A 19,042-nucleotide genomic window follows, 5' to 3' on the forward strand; every position below is an offset into this window, starting at 1 on the left:
ACTACCTTGACTTTGTTGATACTTATTCCCTGTTGTCATACACTTCAGTGGGTTTTCTGATCATCAAATAAATATACTTATAAGGCCTTTTAGAGGCCAGACATTGAACAATAGGATTTTCCTTGACTCAGTAACTTAATTGATTTAACAATTACTGAAGCTCTTGTGACTAGAAAGTAAGGATTAAAAAGCTCTGATCTACGAATGAAATGGTTGAGAAATGACCTCTGAAAAGCTGCTCCTGCATAATAGCAGTCAAAACACTGGCAAAAATTGCCCAAATCAACATTTTAGGAACTCTAGAAATTAACTAAAATTTGCAACAATATACTGTGTGCATATTCAAGAAAAATGGCTAGATAACTGAAAGAACAGTGAGCTTTGTGGTGTTTTGACTTGCCCTATTCCCACCCCCTCTCTCTAGTTCCATAGCACCCTTGAAAACTAATAGTTGCAATAGTTGCTGAAAAAACCCACCACTCTAGCCACTGTTGGAGAGGGAAGAATGAATTTCAAGCTCCTCTAATGCTGAAAAATAATCACTTGTAGGTCTTATTTGAATTGACTCACAGCTGACTTACTTCAACTGGATTTTTTCAAGCCATTTGTCAAAAACAATTAGTGGTAATTTTTCAGCACTGCAGTTGCCTCAGTCAAGGAAAAGAGTAGTAGGAAACATGAAGTTGAACAATAAACTTGAGAAGAAAAACTGGAGAATGTGATATTCATAGAGAGCTTTGAAATTTTGCAACATATTCCTGGAAATATAGGTCATGAACACGGGCTTTGCTCATGTCCAAGTTTTGCACCTGTCCAGAAGACTCAGCCAGATTGTTTATAGCTCTGCCTTAGTTTTCATGTCCTGCTTGCACAGAGCTGCAAAGCCAGAAAGAATTTAAGAGATTAGAGCCTTCTCAAGTGTTTTCTGTGTCTTCAACAAATGCCAGGAACTTATTGTTTTAAAGCATTTAAATAAATCTCTGTCCAATCATTAGCTGACCACTAAGCTAACTGACCTGAGACTTCAGTGTCTTTACTTGACAAAAAATACAGACTTTATAGAATTATTTCATGAAGTCACTAAACAAACAGCAACAACGAAAAAGGAGTGGGGGTTATTTTCCAATGTCATCACATTTCATTACTTAAAATGTTCACTTTTCAACAAAATTATAAGACACACACAAAAAATGAGAAAACATGACCTAACAAGAAGGATAAAAATAAATGAATAGGAACCCTCCCTGAGGATTCCAAGTCATTGCACTTCATAGAAAAATATTTTTAAGTAGCTAGTTGAAATATATAAATACATTTATTTAACATAAAATTGTAATCTATTCAATTAATAAAAAAAGAACCATTTAAAATTATGTGGTTGAAAAGTACCATAACTAAAATTAACAATTCACTACAGGGTGCTGGAGTAGATAGAATTGGTGAACTTAAATACAGATGAATTGAGAGTATTCAGTTTGAGGAAAAGATAGAAAAATATAATTAAGAAATTGAATGGAACCTCAGCAACCATGAGATACCATCAAACATAACAGCACATGTATCATACATGTGTATTGGAAAAGGAGAGAGAGAGAAAAGGCATAAATAATATTTGTGTTAAATGTAAACAGGTGGAACTGTCCAATCAAAAGGCAGAGTTTGATAGAATGTATATACAAACATGATCCAACTATATTTTTTCTAGAAGGGTCACACATTACCTTCAAAGACATAAGTAAGTTGAAAGTAAAAGGATGGAATATGAAAAACCATGCAGACATTATAAAATAGAACTAGAGAAGCTATATTAATACTGGACAAAGTTAAATTTAAGAAAAAAAGTATTGATAGAGATAAGAAGGACATTTTATTATGATAAAAGAGTCAATTGAACAAGAAGTCATAACAATTACACATATATATCCATCTAAATATAGACTCACAGACAAACTTACGGATGCCAGGTGGTAGAGTGGGTGGGGAGGGATAAATTGGGAGTTCTGAATTTGTAGATACTAACTACTATTTATAAAATGGATGAACAAGGTCCTACTGTATAGCACAGGGAAGTATATTCTATACTTTGTAATGGCCTATAATGAAAAATAATATGAAAAGTAATGTGTGTGTGTGTATCATGGTGTACAACAGAAATTAACAACATTGTAAATTGAGTGCACTTCAATTAAAAAATAAAAAAACCAACAGAACTCCAAAATACAAGAAGCAAAGCTTAAAGGCTTGAAGGAAGGATTGGACAAATCAGTAATGATTGTGGGAGATTTCAACACCTCAGTTTCAATAATGAATAGAATAACTAGACAGAAGATCAACAAAGAAATAGAAGAGTTGAACAACACCATAAATCAAGTATATCTAACAGACATTTACAGAACACTCCATCCAAGAACAGTAGAGTATATTATTTTCCTTTGCATCTAGAATATCCTCCAGGAGAAACTGTAGGTTAGAGCAGAAAACAAGCCTCAATAAACTAAAAAATCAAAATCATAAAAAAAATATTTTTGCTAAGTACATTGGAATAAAATTTGGAAACAACAAAGTTGAAAAATGTATAAATAGGTTGAAATTAAACAGCATATTTCTAAATGATGAATGGATTAAAGAGGGAATCTCTAGGAAAATGAGATTACTTTGCAATGAATGAAAACAAAAACACTGCACGCCATACCTTTTGGAGTGTAGATAAAATAATGGAGAGAAATTTGTAGCTTCAAATTCCTATATTTAGAAAGAACAAAGCTCTGAAATGAATAACCTAATCTTCCAGTATAAGACACTGAAAAATGATGATCAAACTATATCCGACATGAACACAGGGAAGAATTTAAGATTTGAGAGAAAATAAATTAAATTGAGAATATAAAATCAATAGAGCCAACAGGCATATGAAGAGAGGCTCAACATTGTCAAGTATCAGTGAAATGCAAATTAAAACTAAAATGAGAAATTATCTCACACCTGTCAGAATGGCTATCATCAACAAGAGCACAAATAAGAAATGTTGGCAAGGATGTTGCAAAAAGTGAACCCAACTGCTGCTGGGATTGCAAATCAATGCAGCCATTGTGTGAAACCGTAGGAAGCTTTCTTTTAAAAAACTAAAAATAGAGCTGCCATATGGCCGAGCAATTTCACTATTGGGTATATTTTTGTAAAAAAGGAAAACACTAATTCAAAAAGATACATTTACCACAATGTTCATAGCTGCCTTATTTACAATTGCCATGATATGGAAGCAACCAAAGTGTCAATCAACAGATTAGTGGATAAAGAAGATGTGGTGTTTTCATATATATATATATAATGAAATACTACTTAGCCATAAAAAGAATGAAATTTTGCCATTTGAAACATGGTTGAACTTAGAAGATATTTTTCTAAGTGAAATAAATCAGAGAAAAGCAAATACTATATGATATCACTTATGTGTGGAATCTAAAAAATAAAACAAGCTAGTGAATATAGAAAAACCGAAATAGAACCACAGATATAGAGAACAAATTAATGGTTACAACACTGGGAAGAGGAAAGGGGAATAGGGGCAAGGTAGGTGTAGGGGAGTACAAACACCTATGTATAAAATCAATAAGCTACAAGCATATATTGTACAATACAAGGAATAGAGCCAATATTTTATAATATGTATATATGGAATATGACCTTTAAAAATTGTGGATTTCTATGTTGTACACGTGAAACTTATGTTATACATCAATTATACCTCAATAAAAATAAGAAAAGTAAAAGCAATAGAGATACTCAACAAGACCAAACATTTGTTTATTGAAAAGTTAAACCAAATTGGCGAACCCTTAGCTAGACTAGTGAGAAGCACACTCAAATTACTAAAATCCAAGAATGAAATAGCAGTCATTCCTACTGACTTTACAGAATTAAAACTGATTATAAGGAAAGAATGTAAACAATAATTTGCCAACAAATTAGATCACCATGATGAAATCAACTGTTTCTTAGAAGATACAAACTATGAAAAATGATGCATGAAATAGGAAATGTAAAAGGACCTAACAAATAAAGAAACTGAATATATAATTAAAAAAAATCTCCTTGGAGGAATGGTTAAGAGGATGTAGTAGGAAGACTGAGCTCACCTCCTCCCACAGGCACTCAAAAGTTACAGTTATTCACGGGGCAACTATCAGTGAGAATGACCTGAAGATTTGCAGAAAATATTTTCCAAACTAAAGCTAGGAAGAGGGAACTATAATAAGATGAGTAGGAGGGGGCAGCAACATGGTATAGTCAATATCCATACCCCTTGGATAGGCAGCCCATAAAGATGTGGATATTTATAATCGCAGAATTTCTCCCCAAGGACTGAGGATTCTGTGCTCCACATTGGGCTTCCCAGCCTAGGGGTCCTGCACTGGGAAAATGAACCTCTGGAATATTTGGGTTTGATGGACAGTGGGGCTTACTTTTGGGAGAACCAGAGTGCTGTAGGGAACAGCACCTCCACACTTAACAGAAATGCAAAAAATTTCACATGCTCCAAGGCCCTGAAGAGAGGTCATAATTTGAAAGGAGTATGAGTCAGACCAGACCCACTTGCTGATCTTGGATAGCTTCTTGTCAAGGTAGGAGGCAATTGGGACTCCCCCTGGGGAAATAGACATTGGCAGCATCACTTTTTGGGAGCTTCTTCTACCAAGAAGACACTGTGACTGGCCAATTTGGAGTCTTCCTACTAGCCTATTAGTGATGGAAGATTATCTACCCAGCATCCAATCAGCACTATTCCATGGACCACCTGAGGCATTGCAGCCAGCCATGCTGGGACCAATCCCTGGCTACTGGTGTGCCAGCACCAGTTACAGGCCCCCACTGACACTGCAGCTGATCATCCTGGGAACTGACCCTACCCACCAGTGTAGTAAGATCACCCAGGCCATGCAACTAGCTGTGCTGAGACCCAGCCCCACCCAACAGTGGACTGACTTCAGCCCCACATGTGACCTGCAGCCAGCTGCCTTGAGTCTTGGCTTTGCCCATAAGTGGGTCTACACCAGGCCACACCCCAGGTCCTGTGTTCAGCTGTAGCAGGACCTGGCCCTGCAGGCAAGCAGGCTGGAACCAGCTCTGGGACCTGCTGGGCCCCACTGGGCCACTGCACACCAGTGGGCCAGTACCAGCCATGGAACTCCTCATGCTGCACAGGCAGCTGTGCTGACACCCAGCCCTTCCCAACAGCCAGTTGGCTCTCTATGAGGATGGACCTGGCAGACAACCAAGATACAGGCCAGCCTCACTGACAATTGTACCCATAGTACTTTGCCCTGCCATAATATTAGGACAAACAGAACCCACATAGTGGGCATCCTAAGAACATATAGCTCTGGTGACCAGAAGGAAGTTTTGCCCTTGGACCCAGAGTATATCTCTTACAAGAGGCCATTTTTACAAGATTGAGAAAGGTAACTGACCTACCTGATACATAGAAATGAAACAAACAATTAGGCAAAATGAGGCAATGAGGAATAAGTTCAAAGCAAAGTAACAATATAAAATCCCAGAAGAATTGCTTAGCAAAATAGAGATAAGCAATCTACCAATAAAGAGTTCAAACTAATGATTGTAATGGAGCTCAATGAAATTGAGAGAAGAATAGATGAACATGGTGAGAAGATTAACAAAAAGTTAGGAAATAAAAAGCAGAACCAAACAAAGATGGAGAATAAAATAACCAAAAAAAAAAAAAAAAAAACACTAGAAGAAATCAACTGTGGATTAGATATTACAGAGTAACAGATCAGCAAACTGGAAGACAGAGTATAGGAAATTACCTAAGCTGAAAAGAAGAAAGAAAAGCATAAAGAATGAAGATCAGTTTAAGAGACTTCTGGGACAATATCAGCTGTACTAACATTTGCAGTATAAGGGTCCCAGAAGGTAAAGAGAGAAAGGGGCAGAGAACTTATTTGAAGATGTAATAACTGAAACCTTCCTTAACCTGGGAAAGGAATCAGGCATCCAGGTCCAGGAATAACAGAAGGTCCCAAGGAAAATGAACCCAAAGAGGACTACACTTAAACACACTGTACTTAAACTGCAAAAGTTAAAGAAAAAGAGCAAATAGTAAAAGCTGTAGAAGCAAATAGGTATCTACAAGGGAACCTTCATATGACTAGTAGCTGACTTTTCAGCAGAAAATTTTCAGGCCAGAAGAGAGTGGCATAACACATATAAAGTGATGAAAGGGAAAAATCTGCAGTCATTAAAACTCTACCCAGCCAGGCTATTATTCAGGTTTGAAGGAGAGATAAAAAGTTTTACTGACAAACAAAAGCTAAGAATTCAGCACCACTAAACCAGCATTACAAGAAGTCCTAAAGGGACATCTATAAGTGGAAATGAAAAGGCTACAACTAGAAATATGAAATTATAAAAGGAAATATCTCACTGGTAAAGGCAAAGATGCAGTAAATGTAGTAGATCAACCAATTATTAAGCTAGTAGGAAGTTTAAAAGACAAAAGAGTAAAATCTACATCCAACTGAGTAGTTAATGGATACACAAACAAAAAGATACAAAATATGTCAAAAACAAGTTTTTTGGGGAATAAAATGCAGTGTTGTTAGAATGCATTTGAATTTAAGAGATCAACAACTTAAAAGAATCATATAGGTTGCTGTATATAAACCTCATGGTAACCAGAAACCAAAAATTTATAATAGATGCACACGTACACAAAAGAAAAAGGAAATCAAACTTAACACTAAGTATAATCATCAAGTCACAAGGGAAGAGAACAAATGAAGACAAAGTAAATAAAAAATGTACTAAAACAACTCCCAAATAATTAACACAATGACAGTAAGTACATACTTATCAATAATTACTTTAAATGTGAATGATCTAAATGCTCCAATCAAAGACCCTGGGTGGCTTAATAAATAAATGCATAAATAACAAGAATGATATATATGCCTCCTACAAGAGACTCACTTCAGAGCCAAACATACACACAGGCTGAAAGCAAAAGGATGGGGAAAAGTATTCCATATAAATGGATATGAAAAGAAAGCTGGGGTAGCAACAGTTACAGAAATTACACTTTAAAAAGAAGATTGTAACAAGAGACAAAGGACATTGGATAATAAGGGATCAATCTCAGAAGAAGATATAAGATAGATACACACACACACACACACACACACACACACACACACACACACAATATAAGACCATCTAAATACATAAAGCAATTATTAGCAGACTTAAAGGGAGAACTTGACAGTAACACAGTAATAGTAGGGGACTTTAATGCTCCACTTAAATCAATGGATAGATCATCCAGACAGAACATCAATAAGGAAACAGTGGCTCTAAAGTGGCCTATGACATCTGATCGACTCTCTGTCTCTCTGTTTATAACATTTCATCCCAAAGCAGTACAATACACATTCTGTTCAAATGCACTTGGAACTTTCTCCAGGTAGATCATATAATAGTCTACAAAACAAGGCTGAATAAATTTAAGAAGATTGAAATCATATCAAGCATCTTTTCTGATCATAACATTATAGAAGGGACACATCTCAAATAATAATGGCCATATGTGACAAACCCAGAGATGAAATCATAGTCAATGATGTATAATTGAAAGCCATTCCTTTAAGATCAGAAACAAGACAAGAATGACAGTGATTACCACTCCTATTCAACATAGTATTGGCAGTCCTAGTGAGAGCAATTTGGCAAGAAAAAGAAATAAAATGCATCCACATTGGAAAGGAAGAAGTAATACTGACACTATTTGCAGATGACATTATTTTATGTATAGAAATCATAAAGACTGTGCCAAAAATATTAGAAATAATAAATACAGTAAAGTTGCAGGGTACAAAATTAATATACAAAAATATGTTGCATTTCTATACAATGAAAATGAGGTATCAGGAAGAGGAATTAAGAAAACAATTCCATGTACAATCACAGCAAAAGAATAAAATACCTAGGAACAAATTTAACCAAGGAAGTGAAAGACCTGTATACTGGAAACTATAAGGCATTGTTTGAAGAAATTGAAGAAAAGAGAGAAATAATTGAACAGATATTCTGTGCTAATGGATTTGAAGAATTAACATAGTCAAAATGTCCTTATTACCTAAAGCAATCTACAAGTTCAGTGCCAGCCCTATAAAAATCCCTAGGATGTTTTTCATGGAAATAGAACAAAAAAGTGTAAATATTATACAGAACCAGAGAAGACTCTGAAGATTCATATTAACCCTAACAATACAGAACAAAGCTATAGGTAGCAGAATCTCAGATTTTAAATTATACTAAAAAGCCATAATAGTCAATGCTGCATGATATTATCAGAAAAAAAAAAAACAGATACAAAAATCAATGGAACAAAATGGAGATTCCAGAAATAAACTCACAAATATATACACAATTTATGGCAAAGGATCAAAGAATATATAATGGAGAAAGGATTGTCTCTTCAATAATTTGCATTGGGAAAATTGGACAGCCACATGCAAAAAAAAAAAAAAATTAAACTAGGGCACTACCTCACACTATACACAAAAATTAACTCAAAATGTATTAAATACTTGAATGTAAAACCTGAAACCATAAAATTCCTAGAAGAAAACATAGGCAGTACACACTTTGACATTGATGTTAGCAATATCTTCCTAGATATGTCTCCTCAACCAAGGGAAACATAAGGAGAAATAAAGAAATTGAATTTTATCAAATTTAAAAGGAAACCACCAATAAAATGAACAGATAACCTGCTGAATAGAAGATATTTGCAAATGATATGACTGAAAAGGGGTTAACATCCAAAATACATAAAGAACTTGTACAACTTAATAACAAATGAACAAACCACCTGAGTAAGAAACGAACAGAAGGACTGAATATGCAGTTTTCAGAAGAAGACATACAGGTGGACAACAGGCACATTGAAAGGTGTTCAACATCATTAATTATTACAGAAATGCAAATCAAAACCACAGTGAGATATCATGTCATTCTCATTAGAATGGCTATTTTCCAAAAGGCATGAAATAACGTGTTGGAGACGATGTGGAGAAAAGGGAACCCTCACACACATTTGGTGTGACTGTAAATTGGTGCAGCTACTATGGAAAACAGTATGACGATTTCCTGAAATGTTAAGAATAGAACTACCTTATGATCCAGCTACTGCACTTCTGGGTATTTATCCAAAAAATATGAAAATACTAAACTGAAAAGATAACTGCACCTCCGTATTCATTGCCACATGGTTCACAATAGCAAAGATATGGAAACAACCTAAGTGTCCATTGATAGATGAATGGATAAAGAAGCTGTGTTGTGTGTGTGTGTATGTGTGTGTGTGTCTGTATGTATGTATATACATACAGACACACAAACACATAAAATGGAATACTGCTCAGGCATTAAAAAAAGATGAAATCCTGCCACTTGGGACAGTATGGATGGACCTTGAGGGTATTACAGCAAGTGAAATAAGTTAGATCAAGAAAGACAAATACTGTATGAATTCACTCATATGTGGAATAGAAAAGCTAATAAACAAACAAAAACAAAAGAATTGAAGAAACCAAACCAAACCAAACCAAACATGTATATATTGGAACTGAGTAGTGGCTACCAGAGTGGAAGGGGCATGGTTAGGTAGGGTGAAATGGGAAGGATCAGGTGTCTGGTGATGAATGGAAAATAAATGTTTGGTTCTGAGATCATTGGAGGAGTTTTAGGGTATATGAAATTAGAAATATAACATACACATGAGACTTATATAATGTTACAAATCAAAGTTACTTCATTTAAATAAAAGAAAAAGAGATTAATGAAAGAAATTGAAATTACATAAAGAAATGGAAAGATATACTGTGCTCATGGATTGGAAGAATAAATACTGTTAAAATGAACATACTCCCTAAGGCAATCTACAGATTCAATGCAATCCCTATCAAAATACCAATGGCAGTTTTCACAGAACTAGAACAAATAACTATAAAATTTTTGTGGGAATAAAAAATATCTTGATAGTCAAAACAATTTTGAGAAAGAAGAATGATGGATGTATCATGTTCACTCATTTCAAAATTATACTTCAAACTACAGTAATAAAAAATGTATGCTACCAGCACAAAAATAGGCACATAGATCAATGGAACAGGCTAGAGAGCCCAGAAATAAACTCATGCTGTATAGTAAATTAATCTACATCTAAGGAAGCAAGATAATCAGTGGGGAACACAGTCTGTTTGGTCTGTTCAGAAAACTGGACAGCTACCTGCAAAAAAATGAATCTTAACCGCTATCTTGCACCATTTACAAAAATAAATTAAAAATAGATTAAATACTTAAATGTAAGACATGATGTCATAAAATTCCTAGAAGAAAACATAAGTAGTCCACTCTTTGACAGTCCTAGCAATATTTTTTTTTAGACTTCTCTCCTAAGATAAGAGAGGCTAAAGCAAAAATAACCAAATGGGAGTACAACAAACTTAAAAAACAAACAAACAAACTTTTGCACAGCATAGGAAAGTGTCAAGACAATGAAATGGCTGCCTACTGAATGGGAAAATACATTTGGCAAACAATATATTTAAAAGGGTGTAATATCCAAAATATACAGACAACTTGTACAATTCAACATCAGAGAAACAAACAACCTGATTAAAAAATGAGCAGACGTGCTGAATAAACATTTTCCCAAGGAAATAGATGGCCAACAGACACATGTAAAGATGCTCAACATCACTAATCATCAGAGAATGCAAATCAAAATTACAATGAAATATCACCTCACATTTGTCAGAATGGCTATTATAAAAAAGATTTTAAAAATAACAGATTTTGGTGAGGATGTAGAGAAAAGGGAAACCTCATGTACTGTTGATTGGCATATGCATTGTTACAGCTACTATTGAAAACACTATAAGATTCCTGAAGAAATTAAGAATAGAACTGCCATACAATCTAGAAATTTTACTTGTATTTTTCTGAAGAATACAAAAATATTAATTTGAACAGATATATGCACATCTTTGTCAATTGCAGCATTATTTACAATAGCCAAAATATGGTAGCAACCATTATGTCCATTGATAGGTGAATGAATATAGAATAGCCGGCATATATGTACAATGGAATATTACTCAGGCATAAAAAAGAATGAAATCTTATTTTGACAATTTGGATGGACCTAGATTATATTATGCTAAGTGAAATAAGCCAGATGAAGAAATACAAATACTGTATGATTTCACTTATATGTTCAATCTTAGAAACAAAACAAATGAACCAATATAATGAAATTGAAATAGAGTCATAGTTACAGGGAACAAACAAGTAGTTGCTAGAAGGGGTTTCAAGGAATGAGAGAAATGGGTGAGAGCTATTAATGGATAGAAACTTCCAGTAACAAAGAAAAAAAAAATAGTCAGTGTGGTTGAAATGTATAGTATGGTACTAGGAATAAGTCTACCTAAGGAGGCAAAGGAGCTGTACTCTGAAAACCGTAAGACACTTGATCAAAGAAATTGAAGATGACACATACAGATGGAAAGATCTACCATGCTCTTGGAATGAAAGGCTAAATATTGTTAAAATGGCCATACTAACCAAGGCAATATACAGATTCAATGCAATCCCTATCAAATTAACCAATGATATTTTTCACAGAGCTGGAACAAAAAACTTTAAAATTTATACGGAAACACAAAAGACCCTGATTACCCAAAACGCTTTTGAAAAAGAGAATGGCGCTGGGGAAATCACGCTCCCAGAGTTAAGACTATATTACAAAGCTACAGTAATGAAAACAGCATGGTATTGGCATAAAAAAAGGCACATAGATCAATGGAACAGGATAGAAAGTCCAGAAATAAACCCATGCAGTTATGGTCAATTAATCTAAAACAAATGAGCCAATAATATACAATAGAGGGAGGACAGTCTCTTCAATAAGTGGTGTTCAGGAAACTGGGCAGCTACTTTAAAAGAATGAAATTAGAACATTCTCTAACATCATATACAAAAGTTAACTCAAAATGGATTAAAGACATAAATGTGAGACCAGATACTATGAAACTCCTAGGGGAAAACATAGGCAGAACACTCTTTGACATGAATTTCAGTAATTTTTTTTTCTAACCAGCTCTTACAGTAATGGAAATAAAAGAAAAAATAAACAAACTGGACCTAATTAAACTTAAAAGGGTTTGCCCAGGAAAGAAACCATAAATAAAATGAAAAGACAACCTATAGAATCAGAGAAAATATTTGCAAATGACCTGATCCACAAGGGACTAATCTCCAAAATATGCAAACAGTTCATACAGCTTCATATTAAAACAAACAACCAAACAACCCAATCAAAAAATGGGCAGAAGACCTAAATAGACATCCAGATGCCTAACAGGCACATGAAAAGATGCTCAATATCACTAATCATTAGAGAAATACAAATCAAAATGGCAGTAAGATATCACCTCACACCAGTCAGAATGACCGTCATTAAAAAGTCTACAAATAATAAATGCTGGAGAAAGTATGGAGAAAAAGGAAACCTCCTACACTGTTAATGGGAATTGTAAACTGGTGCAGCCACTATGGAGGACAGTATGGAAATTCCTTAAAAAACTAAAAGTAGAGTTACATAGGATCCAGCAATCCCACTCCTGGACATATATCTGAATAAATTATAATTCAAAAATACACAGGCACCCCAATGTTCATAGCAACACTGTTTACAATAGCCAAGACATGGAAACAACCTGGATGTCCATCAACAGATGACTGGATAAAGAGGTGGTATACATATACAATTGAGTACTACTCAGGCATTTGCAGCAACATGAATAGACCTGAAGATTGTCATACTAAGTGAAGTAAGTCAGACAGAGAAAGAAAAATACCATATGATGTCACATATGTGGAATCTAAAAAAGCAATACAAATTTTATTTACAAATCAAAAACAGACTCATGGACATAGAAAATGAATTATGGTTACCAAGGGGGAAATGGTGTGGAGAGATAAATTAGGGGTTGGGAATTCCAACCCATATTAGTAATGTGGAGATTCAGACACATTATATAAAATAGATAAACAAGAAGGACCTACTACACAGCAAAGAGAACTATGTTCAATTTCTTCTAATAACACAATGAAAAAGAATCTGAAAAGAAAAAAAAAATATGTATGTGTATGTATAACTCAATCAATTTGCTATACACCTGAAAATAACATTTTAAAATCAACTCCCCTTCAATAAAAATTTTATTTAAAAAAGAAATGTATAGTATGGTGATAATATTGAATAATATTATAATAAATTTATATGATGACAGATGGTAACTAGACTTAGTGTGATGATCATTTTGTAATGTATAGAAATTTGAATAACTATTTTGTATACCTGGAAGTAACATAGTATTGCAGGTCAGTACTTTAAAAAAAAAGTCCAGATATGGATAATGTCACTGGTGAACTTCTCCAAATATTTAAAGAATTAACAACTTTTTGTCACATAGCATTCCAAAATCTTAAGAAAATAACAGTTCCCAAGAGAAAGGAACACTTCCTAACTCATTCTTTGAGTCTAGCATTACTCTGATACAAAAACAAGGACACTCCATATTCATATGTCAGAAATCTTAATACAGTTAAATTGGCAATAACCTCCATATCTTTCTACACTTTCAATGCAATAACTATCCAAATATCAGCTATTGCTTTTCAGAAAATTTCAAGGTGATACTGAAACTCATTTGGAAATTCAATGGATCTAGAATAGCAAAACAATTTTCCAAAAGAGCAACACTGGAGAAGTCACACTTCCTTGCTTCAAAATTCATTACAAGGATGTTGTTATCATGATTACATGATACTGACACATGGACACATATAGAGATCAGTGGAATCGAATTGAGAGTGTAGAAATAATCCATTATTTTATGGTCAATTGGGTTTGGATAAGGATACCATGACCATTCAACATGGAAAGAATAGTCTTTTCAGTAAATGATGCTGGGATAACTGGATAGATAGATACATGTGGAAGAGTGGAGTCAGACTGTTACTTAAAAACAAACAAAAAATAACTCAAAAATAGGGTCTAAAACTGTAAATCTCTTAGAAGAAAAAATAAAGGTGTAAATCTTCATAACTTTGTACAGTGGTGTTATATATATATATATATAACAACTAAGGTACAAGTGACAAAAGAAAAGGTTGATGAATTGGGGTTTAACAAAATTTTAAACTAGTGAAAGATCAACCCATAGAATGCAAGAAAATTTTGCCAATCATTTATTTGATAAGGAACTTTTGTCCAGAATATATAAAGAACTATTATAATTCAACAATAAAGACAACCTTGATACAAAATGGGCGAAATAATTGAATAGATGCTTAAAGAAGATATATAAAATGGTCAGTTAGCATACGTAAAGATCCTCAATATCATTAGTAATTAGGGTAAAACAAAACTGCAGTGAGATACCACAAACCCAGGAGACTGTGGAGAAATTGGAACTTTCATACTTTGCATCTGGTAATATAAAATGGTGTAGAAGATTCAGAAAACAGTCTGGCAATTCCTTAAAAAGTTAAACATAGAGTTTCCACATGATCCATCAATTCTGGGCCTCGATATATTCCTAGAAGAACTGAAAACATATCCACACAAAAACTTTTATACAAGTGTTGATGACTGCATTATTTATAATAATGTCATTTTGACAGAATGATAAAAATCTCTGACTCCTTTTGTAGTATTAAATATTTGGGAACGGGAGGTCAGTGAGCATTTTCATCTCCTATTTACTCTTTCTGATTAGGGTATTTTTCTTCTTTATGTTAAAGTTCAGCTTTTAATTTGCAATGTTTGCAAAGGTGACTTCCCTGGGTATGTGCAGCAACTTAATACTTAGAAGAAAGAAATGCCTTTGTCTGGTGTCCTGTGCTGAGCTTTTACTTAGTTTCCCTTGTCTTAGGGATTCTGTATTAGTTGTACAGTTATCTTAGGAAGGAAAATTGATTTTTGATTTAAAAATATCAATTTTTTTTGCATTTGTTTTTCTAGGTATGCAATATGCTCTCTTTAATTCAGGTACCATTTGAGAATATACTTTTTGTTTCTGGTGAAATGTTAGGAACCTTAAAATAGTAGTTATTAGCGTTTGAAAGGACACTAAAGACTATTTAGCTTAACTTATCTTTTTAAAAATATATGTGAAGAAATTGAAGTCCAGGTAGCAGGAAGTGACTTGTCCATCACTGTTCCAGTATGTGGCAGAACTGATGCTAGAAGAGTAGAAAGTTGAGATGTGGGAGAAGAGATAAGGTTTATCATTCACTAAGTGTTGGCATTTTACATTTACCTTTGTACAGATTTAGTATTTACAGTATCAGTCTTAGGTATGTCATCATGCCTGCTTGGCAAGTTAGGCAACTGAAGCTCAAAGGGGTCAAGTCATCTATCAAAACTCACATAGCAGGAAGATGATAGAATGAGGCTATAAATCCAGGTATGTCTTTAAAAATCATGCTCCTTCTATTTATCCTCTTCCCTAACTAGAATCCTCTTCATCTGTTACCCCATCTATTGTTCTTTATAACATACAATCTGCCTTTCTTAATTACAGTCCCACAAAAACTCTCAGGAACCCAAGGAGAAACAAAAATAGGTTGGAGAGAGATGGTTTTAGGCTTAATATGAAGGAAGGGGTTTTTTAATGGAGACATACTGAAAGTGAGGAATGGCCTGCCTCAGGAGACAGTGAATCGTTATTTAGGGTGATTAATGGTCCTGAGCAAACTGGGACTAGAGGGTTTCCTGGAATGTGAGTCTTTCAGTTTAATAACTGTTACAGTCCTTGGGCACACCAAGACAAGTTGGTTACCACTACTGTCACTAGAGGTGTGTGATCAGGATGGCTGCTAATTGTGGATGTTGCCCTTGGTTTGAGGCATCACATGAAGAGATGGTTAAGACCATCTGAGTCCTTTCTGTGACTGTTAACCAAGATTTTTATGTAGTTTCTGCTTTTGGGCCTCTTGTCCACATTGTGATAAAATTGAGTCAAGGAGCTAGTGGTTAAATGTAGAAGAATAAGACAAAGGAATAACAAGGTAGTAGCTGGGTCTTATTGCTCTCTGTACTACAAGAACATAGTTTTATTGTTGTCATTTTCTTTTATTCAATAATTTTTCTTTTATTTCAATATAAGAATACAGTCAGATAATTAAGCTTAATTTTTGACCAAAGCTCTGGCTATTCACTTCTACAATTGTGTCATACCAACCAGGCTTTTTGACACTCAGCAGGTGAATCTGTGTTTACTTGTTCTGGGGAGGGAAATAGCATTGTTATTCAAGCTCCCCAGATGATTCTAATGTGTGGCCAGGGCTGAACATCTCTCCCTACATCCAAGAAGGAACAGAACTAACATTTAAAAAAGGCTTTTATGTACGCTTGGAGCTGTGCATGGATTATTTAATCATAAAACAACCCTGTGAGATTGGAATTATTATTTCTATATAAGGAAGGTGGGTCTCAGAGAGTTTGAGTAACTTGTGAAAGGTCACAGAGCTAGTAAGTCAAATGTGCTTTTTCCTCAACCACAGTGCTTCTAAAAGCAAAAAAAAAAAAAAAAATTAACATTTTAAAATTAAAAATTGTTATTTCAGAGTGGTTATAGAGATAGAATAAAATAATGCATCATTTTATGGATGAGGATATTGAGGCATGAAAGAGCTAAACTGAGAGAAATTTGTCTAGGTTGGTGAGTAGTGTGGATCAGGGATGCAATCTTGTCTCAGGATTCTAACATTGCTTTTCTTTACACAGCAAACCCATCATCCCTCCCATAATCTTTGCTTGTCTAGGAAATTATAGTAGTCCTACCTACTCTAAAAGTTGCTGTGAGGATTAAATGAAATATTAGATATGAAAGAGCTCTTGGAAAACTGCAGGCCATTATCTCTGATGTATATAGATGCAAAATTCTCAAAAAATACTAGTAATTAGAATTCAGCAGCATATTAAATTGATTATGCACCATGATCAAGTGGAGCAATTTATCCTTTGGATGTCAGGATGGTTAAACCTATGCCAATCAAAAAATGTGATACATCATAGTAATAGAATGAAAGATAAAAATCATATGACCATCTCAATAGATGCAGAAAAGGCATTTGACAAAATGCAACATATGTTTGTGATCAAAACTCTAAATAAATTAGGAACAGAAGGAATGTACCTCAACATAATAAAGACCATATATGACACACCCACAGCTAATATTATGCTCAATGGTGAAAGATTGAAATATTTTCCTCTAAGATGAAGAATAAGACAAGGGTGACCACTCTCACCACTCCTATTTAATGTAGTACTGGAAGTCCTAGTTAGAGCAGCCAGGCAAGACAAAGAAATAAAAGGCATCAGAAGTAGAAAGTAAGAAGTAAAATTATCTTCATTTGCAGGTGACATGATTTTGTATATAAAAAATCCTGAAGACTGCACACACACACAAAAAAAATCTTAAATCTAATCACCAAACTCAGTAAAGTTGCAGGATACAAAATCATATGTACAAAATTGCCTAAAATTTCTATATACCAACAATGAATTTTCTGAAAAAAGAAATAAAGAAAACGATTCCATTTACAATAACATCAAACAATACAAAACATAGGAATAAATTTAACCAAGAAGGTGAAAGGTCTCAACACTGAAAACTACAAGAAACTATGAAAGAAAATGAAGACACAAATAAATGGAAGGAAAGCTAATGTTTATGGATTGGAAGAATTAATACTGTTATAATATCTGTACTACCTAAAGACACATATAGATTCAATGTAATTCCTATCAGAACTCTATGGGCATTTTAATATTTTTACAGAAGTAGAAAAACAGTCCTAAAATTCATATGGAAGCACAAAACCCACATAGCCAAAGCAAAACTGAGGAAAGAAGAACAAAGCTGAAGGCATCACACTTCCTGATTTCAAACTATATTTTTAGGCTATAGTAGTAAAAACAGTATGGCATTAAAAACAGACACCTAGACCAATTGGAAAGAATTGAGAGCCCATAAACAAACTCATGCCAATATTTGACAAGGGAACCAAGAGCACTCAATGGAGAAAAGACAATTTCTTCAATGAAGGGTACTGGGAAAATTGTATTTTCATATATAAAAGAATGAAACTAGACCCCTCTCTTATAATACTCACAAAAATTAACTTGAAATGGATAACAAACCTAGCTGTGAGACCTGAAGCCACAAAACTCCTAGGAGAAAACATAGGGGAAAAACTTTTTGATGTGGGTCTTGGCAATGAGTTTTTGGATATGACACTTAAAACACAAACAAACCAAAAGAATTCACAAGTGGGAATACATCAAACTAAAAAACTTCTGCACAGGAAAGGAAATGATCAACAAAATGAAAAGGCAACATATGGAATGAAAGATAATGTTTGCAAATCATACATCTGATAAGAGGTTACTATCCAGAATATATAAAGAACTCATCAACTTAATAACCAAACCCCAAAATAATCCAATTAAAAATGGATAAGTGAACTGAATACGTATCCTCCCAAAGAAGATATTGAAATAGCTAACAGGTATATGAAAAGGGGCTAGCATAACTAATCATTAGGGGTATGTATATCAAAACCTTAGTGAGATATCACCTAATGCCTGTTAGAATGATTATCATTAAAAGATAAGAGACAAATACTTGTATGGAAAAAAGGGAACCCTTGTGCATTGTTGGTGGTGTAAATTGGTATAACCTCTATGAAAACCATATGGAGGTTCCTCAAAAAATTAAAAGTAGAGATATCTTATGATCCAGCAATTCCATTTTTGGAGATATAGCAGAAGGAAATAAAATAATTTTGTTAAAGAGATATCTGTGCTCCTATTTTCATGGCACCATTATCTGTATAATATTGAAGACCTGGAAAGAACCTGTGTCCATTGAAAGATGAATGA

At 34.1% G+C, this 19,042-nt stretch overlaps 1 protein-coding gene across 3 annotated transcripts in view; it reads left to right on the forward strand.

Moving 5' to 3' along the window:
• OPHN1 (oligophrenin 1) overlaps window positions 1–19,042 on the forward strand; it is a 586,519-nt gene that overhangs the window by 209,018 nt on the left and 358,459 nt on the right. The gene's annotated exons all lie outside the window — the stretch shown is intronic.

This window comes from Camelus bactrianus, chromosome X, assembly GCF_048773025.1.
Source record: "Camelus bactrianus isolate YW-2024 breed Bactrian camel chromosome X, ASM4877302v1, whole genome shotgun sequence".
Classification (NCBI taxonomy): domain Eukaryota; kingdom Metazoa; phylum Chordata; class Mammalia; order Artiodactyla; family Camelidae; genus Camelus; species Camelus bactrianus.